Consider the following 3,908-nt stretch of genomic DNA (forward strand, 5'->3'; position numbering starts at 1 on the left):
AGAATGATGAGGGCAATGAATGTACAAATGTGCTTTACACAATTGATGTATGCATGGATTGTGATAAGAGTTGTATGAGCCCCTAATAAAACGATTTAAAAAAAGAAAGAAATGACATCCATACTGCTGAGGCTAAAGGCAAGTTATAAAATATCCTGTTGAGTAATGATCTCAACTATAAAGCAGCTATAAAGTCAACGGAGTTTATCTCTTAGTAATAGAGTTGGAAATAATCCTTACTTCTTCCATTAAGACTTTTTGATCATTTAAGTTTTTGTTTTAATAATGAGAACACACTAGTTTTATAATCAGTATAAAAGCAAACAACAATATCTGTGCTTATCTTGGAATAAAAGAACTCATTGCTTCTCTATGACGTTCTCAGGTTATGTCCCTGAGAAATAACAAAACAAAGCCAGTGCCAAGGCCAGTCAAGAAAAGTTTGGAAGCATTCTGGAAACAGGCCCATGAAGCTCTGTGGGAACGTACTCTCTCTCCCTTCCCCACTCTCCTTTACAGTATTCCCCAGTAACCAGTCACCATACTGTATTATGTTATCACACCAACTCTACCATTGTCAAAAGATCAGAAGTCAGTAGGAATTCAACTACATTGTAGTAGTCCAAAAACCAAACAGCTTATACTGGCTAATGAAAATAGGAGCAAATACGTAATTATTTTCCTAACCCTCCCAAAAAGCAAATTAAAAGGATACAATTTCTCCTATCAAATTAGCAAAGGTTAAAAATGGATGTGTAGTTGGTGTGAACCAACACCAAACTCACTGCCATCATGTCAGTTCAGAGTCAATTATGACTCTAACAAGAATAACAAAATGAAACAGATAACAACCTAAATTGAAAAGAAAGCACAAAACATTAAAACTAGAACAAATTTAAATGGATCTTAATGGAGATCAAAGGATACGGTGCTAAATTTTAACCTAACTGCATCTGCAGCAATCCACTTTGCAATGTATTCTGCATGTTAGTAAGGCTAGTTACCTCCCTGGTCCACGGTCAGAGAGGATTCACAAGGGGCTTCATCCACTTGTCTTTCCCCTTCACTTTTAACTGAAACAGCTTTAAAATGGGCCAAAAGGGAGATCAAATGATAAGAGATTTGAACCAAAGTCCAACCAAGTCTTGGAACCAGTGTCCGCCAAGTCCATGCCCTTGGGTCATGGTCTCACCCTAGGGAGTGTCAGCCTAAGTCCAAGGGTGTCTGGTGTGTTTGAGGTAAAGCCCAGTGGTGTTTCCATACTGAGTCCTTCTGGTGTGACCTGTGAAGGATGTTGTGTGCCTCACATGATAAGATACTACATTTTGAGCTATGTCTGCTACGATTGACTTTACCATGCCCTCCATCTGACAGCAGAGCTATTCACAGCCCTCAATTATGATCAACAGGGCTCACTGGAGGCTCACAACATGCGTGGAGCCTGCAAATGGGAGTTTGAGCTTCCACTGTCATCCACAGCCTTCTGCAAACTTGGTGTTCACAATTGAGGTTCTGATATGATTCCTTCCTTTAGATTTGGATTATGTTATCTACAGTCTGTAGCTCACACAGGCTGGTGTGCTTCTTCCACGTGGACTTAGTTGATGCATCACTTAGATGGCTGCTTGTTTGAAAACAAGTCTTTAAGATTCTACATGCTAGTCTTTCTTCTTTTTTTAAAAATCATTTTATTGGGGGCTCTTACAGCCGCCAATAATGTTATCATCATCATTTTATAAACAGTTACTTTCTATTGAGCCCTTGCTATCTCCTCTTCCCACCCCACCTCCACCCCGCAGATGCTATTCATTCCGATAGCCAGGCACCATCTAGTTTCTTCACCACATTTTGCTGACACCCACATCTTCAGAGATCTCTTCATGAGGGTGAGCATCAAGCTGGACTGTGTCATAGAACAAATTATACTTAGATTGGGGCTAGAATCAAGTGCAAGCCCAAAATCCACTCAACCATCTATAGTTTATAGGATTTTCTGGTTCACCTTTGAGACATCATTGTCATTTTAGGTTACAGAGCATTATTAATTATTCCCCTGGGCATCATAGGATTTTTGAGGCTGTAAATCTTTACAGAAGCAGATGGGTTTGAAATGCCAGCCTTACAGTTAGCAGTCCAATGCTTACCTGACAACACCACCGGGGCTCCTGAACAAATCATATGCACGTCTTTTATTGTAGAATGGATGAATTCAACTTTCTCCTTAAGAGGAAGCATTCGAAACGAGAAAATTACTGTTTATGCCCAGGGATATAATTGTAGTCTATTTATATTTGCAATAAATTGAGAAATAATCTAAATGTTCAGCACTGAAGGAATGGAGGAGCTTTTGAACCAACGATAAAGTAGGACACAATCTTTAAAATCATGTTCAACAAGGGGCTCTGACATATGGGAAAATATTATACATTATGACATTATACAAGCAGACAGAAGTAACTCGAGAACAGAAAATCATGTACTTTTTGCTGTTTGTTTTTAATTTGAGAAACGAGCACAGCAAACCAGCAAATTATTGGTAAGCCATAAAAAATTAATAATCACTAAACAAGTCTAGAATCAAACATTAGTATCTATATTCAGAAAATCATACTGAACTAGAAAAACCACAGCCTGTGTTATATCAGACTGCCCCTGTTACCTTTTGTACTGAAAAAAGGGAAGCAGTGACATTTCAGAATTATTTGTGGTTGTCTTGGCAATCGAAGAATAAATAAACACGTACATTCAAAGTCCATTAGGCACTGCATATCTCCAACACAGTTCCTAACGCTGAAAAGTCGACCAGAAGCTCAGTAAATGTCTTTTAAGGAATTTCACCAAAAGGAAACTTTTCAGTTCGAATGCAGCATCCTGGAAATTAAAAACTTCACAATGGAAGTAAAAATGAAAATAATAATCTATACTTTTTTCTTCTGTTGCTATCAGTAAGATTTCAACAGAGCAAAAAGTTGTCCTTTGGTGTCTGCAGGGCATTGGTTCCAATATCCACCCTGGCCCCCACCACTCCAACCCCCCCAAACACACTCACTGCCTTCGAGTCAAGTGTGACTCATGGCGACCCTAACAGGACAGGGTAGAACTGTGCCTGTGCATGGGAGCAGATGAAGGGGGAGGAGGAGAGCGGAGCACATCCTGGCCCACCAAGCCTTGAGGATGATATTCCTGCTCAGAGCAGCCAATGCACAGAGAGGACCATACGGCTGGTCCCACTATGAGATACGACGTCCCTCACTGACTCATAGCCCTACAGGGGACAACACTAGAGACACAGAGTGGGAATTCCACCCAATCTGATCCTACCACACCAAGGCAAAAGACGAAGGGCGTGGAACAGAACAGCAAGGGGAACAAAGCAACGAAGTCCCCAGGGAATATCGAAAATAGACTTTGGGGCCAGGGCTTGGCACCCCATCAGACTCTACCAGAAAACACTCCTAAAGTCCAACGAACAGTCCTTGAACTAACTACAAGCTCTTATTTCCTGTTGTTGTGTTTTGTTTTGTGTATTGTCATTGGCTTGTTGTTGTTGTTGTATATTGTTGCTAGGTTTTGCTCTGTTTTGTTTTTGTGCATGCTATTATCTCTGCAGGTCTGTCTAAATAAGATAGGCTGGATGAACAATCTGGAGGAGAAAACAACGGGACCAACAGTTTCAGGGGTACATGGGAGAGGGAGAGGTCAGGGGAAAGGTAGTGGTGTTAACAAACCCAGGGACAAGGGAACAACTAGTGATCCAAATCTGTGGTGAGGAGGGTATAGGAGGTCTGGTAGGGCTTAATCAGGGTAACATAACCAAGAAGAATTACTGAAACACAAATGAAGACTGAGCATGAAAGTGGGACAAGAAGAAAGTCAAAAGAAATAGAGGAAAGAACTAGGAGGCAAAG

The sequence above is a fragment of the Echinops telfairi genome, unplaced genomic scaffold, assembly GCF_000313985.2.
Source record: "Echinops telfairi isolate 266 unplaced genomic scaffold, ASM31398v2 ScPeMD7_7473;HRSCAF=8511, whole genome shotgun sequence".
NCBI classification, from domain to species: Eukaryota; Metazoa; Chordata; class Mammalia; order Afrosoricida; family Tenrecidae; genus Echinops; species Echinops telfairi.